Source organism: Macadamia integrifolia, chromosome 2 (assembly GCF_013358625.1).
Source record: "Macadamia integrifolia cultivar HAES 741 chromosome 2, SCU_Mint_v3, whole genome shotgun sequence".
Taxonomy (NCBI): Eukaryota; Viridiplantae; Streptophyta; class Magnoliopsida; order Proteales; family Proteaceae; genus Macadamia; species Macadamia integrifolia.
In genome coordinates this window covers 24,223,643-24,235,928 of record NC_056558.1, presented here as the reverse complement: position 1 = coordinate 24,235,928, position 12,286 = coordinate 24,223,643, and the positions used below count along the sequence as shown (strand labels likewise).

Sequence of the window (12,286 nt, the reverse complement as noted above, 5' to 3'; positions counted from 1 at the left end):
GTAATGCTCCTCAGTTATGGTAGTAGATTGTCATTCAATCTTTGACCATTAAATCTTTCTTTATCCTCTCATGCAATTATTTTCAGAATTGCAATAACCAATCTGTTTACAGTGTCACTAATACTATCAAATTTTGAAATGGCAGTTATGACTTATGATCCCTAAGCTTCAAATTAGATACAATCAATTTTTTTGTTGTTCAGTGGAGAAAAGTAGACAACTCAAATTCCAAATCATTCATTCAGAGAAATGCTGGCACATAGATACAAATCCCATTTGAATCAATGACAGGGAACACAGCAACTAGTAAACTTGGATCTGCAGAAACAGATTATTTACAGCAAAGACAACATATTATGATCCAAATAAATCGTTTTTAGACACTTCTAATGTGTTATAACAAATGACCAGTCACCCTTCATGTTCATTATATAGTTCTCTACTGGTTTTCCCTTTCGTATTAATCTGTATCTCAGTGTAAAAGACAGTACAGGATCACGAGAACAGGGTGCTCACAACCCCACATTAAGCCATTTGATGCCACATCAGTTAAACTATACCCATCGACGTTATTTAACAATGAAATAAACACTACAGATGCATTCAAAAATTCAAAGCAACCTCATTTCCATAGCAAAAATTTAACTCCCTTGATCCACTAATTCATATTTCTTTCAAATCCTTCTCCTCTCTCTCTTAAATCAAAACATTGCCGGTAGAAAAGCAAGACGAGATAAATAAGCTAAAACACAAGCACACCTGAAATAGATTCGAGAGCTTCGTATTCAACCCGTAATCACCCAAAGATCGCAACCCTGAACATAGACAAAGACGAACATAGATTATGAGAGAAAAATCGAAACATAACCTAAAAAAAAAATCGATTAAAAAAAAGGAAACAAAATTGAAGAATCGAAATTCGAAAAATCCACAGATTCAAACGAAAAGAAACTTCACCTCCATCAAATTCCGCGTCAGCCTTTTTGCCTATTACGCTTTTAAGCTTTTTCGGTTTTGCATCTTTCACTGTTCTTTTTTGTTTTCATGCCTTCACGATCAGAGAGCCTTATCTGTCATTAACTTCCAAGTTTTCAACTGAATATTCTGCAGTGGTCCGGCAGAGATTGTAACTTGTAAAGATGGTGTGCATCGTCATTTACATTCTCTAACACGTTGCGTGCATGTTTGGTGTGGTGGCCCACAATTTGGAATGGAAATAGGATGCAATTTTCACCCCCAAAACAAAAAAAAAAAAAAAAAGGATGCAATAGTCACGTTTTGGTGGGCCGGACCCACATATGGTGGATTTCAAATTATACTAAGGGATGCCAATCACTTTAATCCAGATTTGGTATGATTTCTATTCTATTTTAATTTTGATTGATCCTATGATTATTTTTTAACGCAAGAATCGTGAAATAATAAATAAATAAATAAATAATCAAAATAAAATAAAATTATTTTGATTGCATAAAATCTGAAATATTTCAAGAATAAGAAATCAATTATTGAGAATCAATTCTCTATATTTATTTGGAAGTGGTGGTGGTGGTGGTGGTGGTGGTGGCAGCGGGGTGGTGTTGATGCTAGTGGCAATGGCGGTGGATGTGGTTGTGTAATCGTTATGGGAAGAAAAATTGTGGTTTTTATTTTTAACATAAAAACATTGTTTTGCCCATCAAATTGACCATGTGGTCATTAAAAAGGAAGAGCGAAATCAATCTCAATTTTAAAATTGGAACACCTCCTCAATTATTTTAAATTTCTTTTTTTTGTAATGCGAAAAAAAGGTGTTCCGTGATAGTGATCATAGCCCCCAGGACAAGCCCTCGTACAGTAATCTACCGATTCGAACGATGATGGGTCGAGGGCATTTTCACCACTAGGCTACCAATCCCATCAAGCACAATGAATCAAGTCAACTCTGAAACTCTACTCTATTCTCTTCCTTTGTCCTCTCATCTCCAATTTCGTTCGTAAGTGTTGTGGAGCCTCATATTTCTGGGTATAACATTTTATACAGGTTCTCCTTTTCATAGTCTTCCTCTTATTTCTTAGTCTCCCCTTCTCCGTCTCCGTCTCCGTCTCTGTCTTCGTCTCTATTGCCCTAGTTATCAAGCTAGCAACAAATTTATCTAATAATTTTTCTCTCTCCCTCATCAAAAAATCAAATCAGTCAACATTAATGCTACCAAGGTTCAGTTTGCTAAGGAGCAACTCCGCTATTCTTGATCTCATTTTTCATCCCTTAAATTTTGATATTGCGAAGGATTAGATGTTATTTACACACGTTGTCATGTGTGTTTAGTTATTTAAGTTACATTTGATATTCTATGATTATGATACCTTAGCCTCAATTTTATCAAGATCAAGTTCTTGCCATGGATGAGATATTCATGGCAAGGGAGAGAGAAGGCCATTTTGTCAAATTAGCAACAGATGAGTGACAAGCTTCATAGTTGTGTTTCATACTTCTAGTATTGAAAGCTTGAACTTCCCCCGTCTTTCTTTCACTTAGGGTCCGTTTGATAATGTTTCTACCATTTATGTTTCAAGAAACGGCAGAAACATAAATTTTCATTTCTAGAAACAAAAACGGAATTGAAGGTGTTTGATAAGTCATGTTTATGGAAGTCAATAGTAACCAACGAAAGAATGGCCACAAATCGTTTCCAGAAACAACTTTACTTGTTTCGCCTGGGTCGTTTCTTGAACCATAAATTGGTAAAAATTTCAGTTTTTATTATTTATAAAAACAAGTGAAACGAAACAGTTTTATCAAACGCTTTTTGTTCAGTTTCTGAACACAGAAACGCGTTTCTTGAAACGTTATCAAACATGCCCTTAGAAACTATCTATGAGTTGAACCTACCACTTGTGCCAATGGCATTGCCATACAAGGACACCTCATTTTGTTCCCAAAGCAAGACAAGCAATAATGAATCAAGGTGTTCCAACCAAAATAGCTCTACACAAAAGTTACACTCTTCAGGAAAGGTAAATCTAGGTGAGTACTTTTTTTTTTTCATTTAATTTCATTAACCTTGTTGTGAGATATCTTTTATTTACTTGAGTATACATTGCTACCAACCATAGTGGCTTGCCATGATTTGGGGTATGTCTCCTTAGTTTTATTTAGGGCTTATTAATTGTACCATGTTTTAGTACATTCTCTTATATTTCAATCGTTATTTTTTATATGGTCTTTTGCTTTACTATTTTTTCTTTAATTTTCATGTTTAGCAGAAAATTAAATTTTCATATCTTATGTTATTTGTTTCATTATTTAATTTATTTATAAGTGTTCGATGATTTTTTACTAATGTTTTGCATCGTCTTGTATCATTTTTTCATGGTTTTCACCATTGGTTTTTCATACAGTCTTACTCCTTCATTTTTTGGCTTTTTTTTTTTCTAAGTTAGTGTTACACTAGGGTATTTTGGTCTTTTATATGTACACAATTTTCAAGATTTTATCTCTATTTTTATCATGTTTACTCCTACTTACCATTGTTGTTTTATGGTTGTCCTTGTTGGCAACCCGACCACATGGCGGTGATGACATGGCCAGTTTGATGACATGACCAAAAGTGATGATGTGGCAGTGTTCAGTGTCACTGATGAGATAACAGATCCGCATGATGTGCATGGAGTAGATTGATACATTCATGATAGGTGGTGCGAGTTTTCGGGTCAAAACTGACAAATTTGGCCCAATTATGCTCGGGGGTATTTTTTGCAGTGAAATGATTTTTTTGGAAGATGGTTTCTTCATTAAAAAATTATATTGTAATTTATCAATTCCAATGCTTCAGATTTCATCATGTTTCGATGCCATATGAAGAAGTTATGGCATCCACGATCAAAATATGAGTTTTATGGCAGTCGGAGGCAATTTAGGCGTTGAATATGAATTTTTTGGAAAAAACTTTGTCAATATAATGATACGACAAAAATCCAGTCTTTCCAATGCTTCGGATTTCATCGCATTTTGATTCCATATAAAAAAATTTACAACATCAAAAAGGTTCAGGGGCATTATGGTCATTTTCATGGCTAAGTTGGATGATCGGGTCTTTCAGAAGGTTGTAGAGTGTCGAATCGTGGTTCCAAAATTTTTTGTTTTGGCTTAACCGAAGTTTGCATGAGAAAGTTATGAAGATTTTCGCAAGATCGGTCTGAAAAATCCAATACAAAATATTCAAATAGCTCTCGGCCAGTGCAGGGTTTTGTGGAACTTGTTTTGAAATCTCAAGGGACTGATTGCAATTTTTAAAGGCCAAAGGGGCTGATTTGTGTTTTAAAATGAATAGGGGATTCGGTGTAACACACATGCACAGATGCTCTTATGAAAATCCCATATCAATTGATCAAATTGCACTTAATATGGCATATTCAAATCTAACGGCTGATAGATGCTCTACCTTTTTAAAAGTAAAGAAGACATGGCTCTTTAAAAGATGCTGCCCTATATCAATACTCCATAATGGGAACCAGTTTAGGATGGTGAAATAAACTAAAACTCTCGTAACTTTGATACAAAGGATATGGGAGAAGTTGATGTGATTCTTGAAATCAAGATAATCAGGAAAGAGAATAAATTATTTTATCTCATGCTCACTATGTTGAAGCAATACTTAAAAATATTGATACTTTGACTGTCAAAGTCTTAAAACCTATTTAGATATTGGTTGTCATTTAAAAAAAATAAAAATTGGGAGAACCTATTTTTTCAAAAAGATATTCTCAAATTATTGGTTCAATCTCATATTTGATGAATTCAACCAAGTCTAACATTGCTTTAGCAGTGGAAAAAATGAGTCAACACACTCATAATCCTAAAAAATAGTATTGGCATGCATTGCATGATTACTAAGATACTTAAATAGTACTATAAATTATGGTTTGTATTATAGTAGAAACCCAAGTGTCTTAGAAGGCTTGTGACGCTAATTGCATTTTGGACACAAATGAATCATTAGCAACTAATGGATATGTTTACACACTAGGGGGTGGGGCTATTTCATGACAATCTGTTAAACAATCCCATGGAACAAGATCTACCATGGAAACAGAGTTTATAACCTTAGAACATGATGGAACGGAAGCCGAATGACTTAGAAATCTTATGGCGGACATACCATTATGGTCAAAGACTGTCGTATAAATATCATTGTATTGTGACAATCAGGTAGCTATTGCTAAGGCAAAATGCAAAACATACAATGGGAAAAGAAGACATATCTGTCTAAGACATCATCTTGCAAGACAAATACGTAAGTGAAGGTACGATAGCTATCGACTCTGTGAAGTCAAAAAACAGTCTGACGGATATATTCACAAAGCCTTTGTCTACAAATATTATACATGATATATCTAAATGAATGAGCTTAAGGCCGATGACATAAATCATGTGATGGAATTAGGTTCAAAGGGTAAAAACAAAGTCACTAGATGACTTGCTTTGTATTACTATAAAATCATTCATTCCGATTAGATAGTAAAATAGTACCACCACAAAGAAAAGATGATGAGTTAAACTCTTAGTCATAGCTCACAAATGCGGGGGTTTGTAATTTGTGGTGCACACTATGGGTTGACCTAAGTGGATGTAGGGGATGGCGCCGCCTACCGATGAGAGTTTTATAGCCGAACTCTCTAAACATCCATATGACCAGGATATGGGACAAGGTGGGTTAAAAATGTCTAATTATATAAAAGGATTAAAGTTAAGGTCAACCAATAGGATATTGCTAGTGAGCAAGTCGACTACGACGATGAGGAAATGTTCAAGAAGTCTAACTTCAACCGTACTCTATAGTGTAGTTTATTAGACCTAATGCAAGTTCAGTCCTAAAAACACCTATTACATGTCCTATTACATCTAATATGCTCACTAAGCTCATACATGTTTTCTTATAGGAATTTTGAAACTAGTGGGGGATTGTTGTATATATATACAAGTACTTACTTTCTATCATAAAAAAAATGGGTAATTTATAGTGCCACCCCCTAGGGAATGTCAGTATTATAAGAACACCCCCTCTGTTTCACCAAATTAGACTCATACCCCCTATTGTCAGTCACTCTTAAGGAATATACCTTATTTTTTTATGTCAGCAATTAGATTTTATTTTAAATACCAAAATACCTTTATTAAATATGAAGTACCAAAAATACCCTTGCAGTAAGTTAAAATTGTTTTTACCCAAATCTATTGATTTGGATCCCATTCCAAACCTAATTTACCTTTCTCCCAAATCGTGATTGTTGGACCATCGGGGATCGTTCAGAGCAACGGCAACGGTATAGAGGACGAACGTTAGGAAGAGGAACTTCGTCCCCTGTCCCAAAGTCGACTCTTCTGCCGTCAAGATCCACCCCAAGGCTACAGTCCCAGAGGTGGATATGGATGAATGGTGGGCTTTTCACGCGGACGTGTTTTAGCAAGAAAGAACAAGACTATGGGAGCCACGTTGAAGCAAAAGAAGAAAGTGATTGAACTGTTGAAGATATCACAATTAAGTGATGCAATAGCAATTGCTCAGAGAGACAACGCGGTTGCCACCAAGTACAATTATGATGGCAATGAAGAAGAAGAAGATGATAAAGAAGATGAAGAAGATGATGAGGAGGTTGAGGAGGAGAAAGGAGAGGGTTGTTCTTCATCTTGCTTTGCTGAAACAGAGATGGGTTTATTATGAGAGAAGATTGTTAGGGTTCTAAAGGCTGGTGGATTTGAGGAGAAGAGACCTTCCAAACTTTCCCACGAGGAGTTGTTGGGTTTGCTCTCTTTATTCAACCAGGGCGGAATCCATTTCAACGACCGACCCAAGGGGAAGCTCTGAACCCTATAAAATGTACTAAGCAGAGTCCAACCACTCTATGCCCGTCAGATAATTCAGTTTTTATGGTGAATTCCGATGGTGTTTCAGCCAACCCTAGTGGTCCAATATGATCAATCCTCTCTCATGCCATTTATACGAGGAATTACAATAAGTGCAAAACTAGTTTCAAAATAGATGAAATGAAAGTGACTAGCAAAACAGGATCACCAAAATAGATAACTAGAGAAGAATTAGGAGAAATTTGATAACTTGTAACAGAGTGACAAGTTGAATTAAAAAAAAAAACCTTTCTCGCCGGCAACGGAACTAGCAGTACTCGGCTTGAACTTGTCTGAACCCTCGGTCGTAGGTATGGAGAGAAGGAGAGAAAGAGATAAGGAGAATGAAATGGTAAAATGGTAAAGGGGTATTTTTGGGATAATGAAAATGGGTAACTTATCAGTGTTTTACTCATAAGGGCAAAAGCGTCATTTCATAGAATTCCTTAACAGTGACTGACTGTAGGGGGTCTGAGTCTAATTTGGTAAAACAGAGGGGTGTTCTTATAATTGTGGCATTCTCTAGGGGGTGGCACTGTAAATTACCCTAAAAAAATTCAAAATTATAACATATCCCCTTGTTTAAGTTTTATTTTTTTACTTTTACTTTAACTTTTGGATTTGAGGTCAATAGTTTTGGAGGGAAGTTTTGAATAAAAATTCAAAACTCTAGAACAAAAGTCAATGTGTTGTACTCAAAAGCCAGGGTGTTTTAAGTCCACATCAGTTTGAGAGGAGTCGAATTGAGTGCATATGTTGTCACACCCCATTCACACAGAACCGGACCGGTGACCAGGTTAACATCGGTTAACCCAAACCTGCCAGAATTATCTGATGCAGTATCCCACCACAGCATACACACAACTAATAAAGTGTTCATCAGTTCAGCGGAAGGCTTAATTTACCTGTATATATTTCCATTATACTTGATACCCAAATTGTAATACATAGTTAAGTACATGTGGGCCCGCAGGCATGATATTTACACAAAAGAATACAATTTACATATCAAGTACACAAAAGGGATCATAAAAAACATAAAGGGTATAGCTCAGCTCGGCATCAAAAGTAGAGCTCAGCTCTGCATCAAAGGTAAAGCTCAACTCGGTATCAAAAGGTAGAGCTCAGCTCGGTATCAGAAGAAGAGCTCAGCTCGGTATCAACAGTTAAGCTCAGCTCGGCATCAGAGCTGCGGTCCCGCAGCACAGCCCTCGCACGAGCAATCCGTGCTGTGCTCTAATTCCTCGGGGACCCACCAATCCTCTTCAGGGAATTCAACTGTGGGGCCCGACCCGTGCTCTTCTGGTTGATGACCTGCAAAATCATTTAAAAGAGGTGCACACGTGGGATGAGCTCACTAGCTCAGTAAGTGAAAAGGACCACACAGCAGTCCATACAACAAATCACAACCATATGCACTATATGCTATGCAATTCATTTTTAATCACATCCATCTAAACAACATTACTAAGTCCTTGGTTTAGTTCTACTACAACCACAGTGCGCATATACTCCGGGTACGAGCCGCGAACTCCATCCCGCGATACACCCATAGGGCTGTCGGAGAAGGCCCACCGTGAGTACTCAAAAAAGTAAAACATGCCAACCACCGGCTCTCAACATAAAGTAAATGATAGAAATTAAAGGTGCTGACTCCAGCAATTTAAAAGCAGTACGATTGGCCATCTTGAATATACCACCGAGGTTGTCGACTGTCCTAATGACCAGCCGGGCGTATGTCTAACCGCCACAATGACCCGACAATCGCGATCACTGCTTCACCCCAAATGGTAACCCAACACCTCAACCCCTGTTGGGAAGGGTCGTAGCACGGGAAGATGATAATCATAAACCGCATGCTCCTATATGACATAGTACGATTGCATAGTGCCACCGCGTCCCATTCCACGGGCCACCAATGCACTCGTTTCCTAGCCGACTACAACATCTAGTCTATTAATGCATCATGCACAATGATGTCAACATTCATCACATAAGCATATCATCATTTGGCATTGAGAAATAAACACAACACACATGGCATAAAATATGAGGATGGCTAAGCTACATAGCATTTGCATGATGACATGGCTAGTCTAGATATAATTAGATGAATGCCAAACAAGTCTTGAAACAAGGCCAAACGTCCTCTCCCCACTTACCTGTAGTGTACAAAGACTCACGCTCGGTACGGGTGAGATCCGGTGCGAGAAGCGTACGTTTTGGTGAACCTAACATAAGGGAATGGGGTTAGCATTTCACCATTTTGGGATCAAAATTAACACGATCCAATGACAAAATCATGTTTAGAATCCTAAAAGAAGGTCGCACATCCGTTTTGGGTCCGTTCGGACTTAAAAATCATGTTGAGAGCCTCTCGGGTGGGTCGACAGCCCACTTGTCATGACCCACCAGTCAGACCCATCGGTCATGACCGACGGGCAGGACCTGCCCGCCGATCGGCCTATCGGTTGGGCCCGAGGGTCTTGCTAAGATCTACGGGCAGATTGGCCCGCCGGTTGGCCCGTCGGTTGGGCCCGTCAGTTGGCCCCGAGGGTCTGCCCTCTCAGGCGGGTGCCCTCAGGCGGGCCATTTGGCCCACTGGTCTTAGCGGAAAAATGTCATTTTCACCTGAAACCTTCCCCAACCTTTGGGAAAATGGGGCTCTTCCCAACCCATTCTCCACACATTCAAGGTCTCATAAGATAGTTATAACCTAGATCTAGGTTAGATTTAAGGAATGGAGAGCCATCTTACCTTCTTTGCTCAAGAACTCCTTCAAAACCCCAAAATCACTTCAAATCACCAATGCTTTTGCCAACCTTATAAACACTTCTTCAAATCCTTCAAAATCAACACATAGATTATCAATTAAACCTTAGATTCATCATCTCAAGGGAGATTTACAAAACCTCAAGAAACTCTACCCAAATCAAGGGTTTTACTTGGGTATGGTGAAAGTTTAAAGAACCTAGCCTTTGCTCACCTCTAAACGTAGATCTCGTATTGGAGATCACTCTTCCGGCGTCGGAATGGGAAGATCAAACCTCGGTGCCGCTGAAATCCATCTCTTCTTCCTCTTCCTTCTCTTTTCCTCTTCTTTCCCTTATTTTCTCTCTCCTCTTTACTCTTCTCACCAAACATCCGGGTGTCATAAATGAGAAAATGGAAAACCCATAAACGCTATTTATACTTTCTAAAATAACTAAGTAACCACATGGGTGGGTCACTCGGGTGGGCGGATGCGCCCACCTGTAACCGCCCACCTGAGGGCCAAAAATTGGCCAACAAGTGGGATTTTGATGGAATTCGACTCTCAGCACGAATCTCACTCTCGGCATAAGGTATATTATACGTATGCACTTTAAGATACAGCTACATACCTGTTTTATCCATACATGGCCTTATGATATGTGCATGTACACGGCTTGGGTACACCCGTCTCCTCTGGCACTGGCTCGGAGTTGTCTGGCCAGCCTGTATTTAAGGTCACCCTTGCCATCATGGTCCATAAGGAACCTGCCTTAACTCTTTCCGGTTCGGGTCCTGCATGGTTAAACCATGTCAACCGTGTAATCAGACCGGGTTTAAGAAGTAGGGTATTACATTTGTAGTCTTATTACTTAAGGGTGTAAGCTCTTTGGGGAGGAACTCTCCCACTTCTCATATGTGTGGGGGTTTCCTGGGGTGCTTTTGAATTGCACATGCACATCAAGCTGAGCCGAGCCGAGCTGAGCCAAGCCGTGCCAAGCCAGGCCAGGTCCATGGCCGAGGCCAGGTCCATGGCCGAGGCCATGGTCGGGGTCAAGGTCAAGGTATGGGTATGGGTATGTGGCCAACATGTACTTATCCATATGTGGACATACACTTCTATACATGTACAGGTAGCACCTATTCGTATGTATATGTAGGGTACTATCACTGACAGTATATACATTCTCTTTCTCTCTCTAATATGTTCTGAGAAATTCTTCTCTATAACAGTTTTTGGTTCATTGTTCTATTAAATTCTTCCTTTGTTTCTTGACTGAATGCATAAAATCATTCTTCAAAACCCATACATAGTGAACCTAGCCTGACTCTCCCAAAGGATTTGAGTTTGTGTAGAATCAGACAGAGATTTGTGGCTGATTTATCTTGGAGGTAAAACGACAGAATCCCCAAGTGTACTTCTATAGGAGGCATTTAAGACCTTACAGAGAATATCTACTTTTGATACGACTCAACCTGTTTTGGTTCGTTGGCTTCAACATCAATGCGGGTCTACCTCAATAGTTCTTCTGCAATCCAGGAATACATCCCATCCTAACAGTGGTCTTATACTTCAATATCGGATACACCTTTCTAACATAAATTAGTTGCCCCTTGATTGACTTTCTTTGGTCATAAGATAAACTCAACTGTTTCATATTTTACATAAAGTTGAGGAAAATATCACAATAGTCAGTTAATCTCTCCATGCAGTGGGTAAATGAGTAAATTTTACTCCCAATCTGTGATGAGACAAAGGATCCTCTTATTTAGGGCTTTTGACAAGGTTGGAAGTAAAAATAAAAAAGCATTTACTTTGCTACAGTTCTAAACTATGAATCTTCATAATACCAATTTTAGAATTTATTCTTACAATGAATTAGTAAATATAATATAATTTATAACTTGTTGGAATATAACCTAGTTCACAACTCATCACCTAGCTGTCTTTGACTACATTGTGCTAAAGATGCAGAAAAATAAACCCCTGTTATTCAATAGTATTTAGTATGATGAAAATGCGGTCACTGAACTGACAAAACCCTTGAGGATTGATTAGATATTCAAGGTAAATCCAAATTTATATTATTAATATTATTTACAGTATTAGGTAAATTGTGTTTGAACTTTGAACAATACAAACATCAAAATTCATCATTATACATCTTTATGTCATAAATAATATTCTATAAATGTTTTAGAAGTGTCTTGAATTACAGTAGCTTGAGTTTCAAGTCCATCACTATGAGAATGGCTTTCAAACCAAGAAACCAGAAAAAAATTACATCACTTTTAATTCCATTTTACAGATATTGGAAGAAAAATGGAATTCATAATTATAAATCTTTATCATAAATATTTTTTTCTGTAAATGATTTAGAAATGTCTTGAACTGCAATAGCATGAGCTTTAGGCCCATCGTTTATAATCTTAAACTCAGTATGACAATGGCTTTCAACCAAGAAACTAGAAAAATTATAATTTGCTGAACTCCTAAGTAGCATCACTGTTACAATAGAGGGTTTCAAGTATCGGTATCGTACTGGTCATATCGGTTGTATCTGGTCAGTATCAACTGAGACCGATCTCCAATCCAGATCTATTATCCATACGTTTTAGGGGTAAAAAAAAAAAAAAAAAAAAACAGGG

General features: G+C 37.9%; 1 protein-coding gene across 7 annotated transcripts in view; it reads right to left on the bottom strand.

The window, feature by feature from the left end:
• LOC122070774 (phosphatidylinositol 4-phosphate 5-kinase 8-like) overlaps positions 1 to 1,131 on the bottom strand; it is a 56,651-nt gene extending 55,520 nt beyond the window's left edge. For 5 of the 7 annotated variants that reach the window (XM_042634989.1, XM_042634981.1, XM_042635007.1 and 2 more), the window contains exons 1-2: positions 958 to 1,130; positions 760 to 815 (exon numbers count right to left, since the gene is read on the bottom strand). The gene's annotated coding sequence lies outside the window, so the exon portion shown is untranslated. Of the gene's footprint in view, positions 1 to 759; positions 816 to 957 lie in introns of all 7 variants that reach the window. The other 2 variants (XM_042635026.1, XM_042635031.1) reach the window with 1 other exon arrangement.
• Positions 1,132 to 12,286: the final 11,155 nt, after the last annotated feature.